This window comes from Neophocaena asiaeorientalis, unplaced genomic scaffold, assembly GCF_003031525.2.
Source record: "Neophocaena asiaeorientalis asiaeorientalis breed wild unplaced genomic scaffold, Neophocaena_asiaeorientalis_V1.1 scaffold124, whole genome shotgun sequence".
Taxonomy (NCBI): domain Eukaryota; kingdom Metazoa; phylum Chordata; class Mammalia; order Artiodactyla; family Phocoenidae; genus Neophocaena; species Neophocaena asiaeorientalis.
The window spans coordinates 297,436-297,770 of NW_020174135.1; positions in this window are offsets into that span (position 1 = coordinate 297,436).

The following is a 335-nucleotide window of genomic DNA, read 5'->3' on the forward strand; positions in this document are numbered from 1 at the left end:
TACGCTGTTGGCTTCGTTTTCATTGCGTCAGAGCTCAGGGTGAGCACGACCTTTTCATTATCATTGTGGCAAAGAACACACAACCTACAAGTTGCCGTTCTCGCTGTTTTTCAGGGCGCGGTGCGGTGGCGTTAGGTACGTTCACACTGTTGTGCAAACCCCCCCCACCCCCCCGCCCCCCTCCGCGACTTCCTAACCTTCCCACACCAAGCTCTGCATCCAGGAGACACCGGCTCCCCAGCCTCACCAGCCCCCAGCACTCGCCCTTCCCGTGTCCCGTCGTGTTTTTGCAAGGCTGTCACCCGTCTAATGGGGGATCCTGGAGGCAGGGGTGG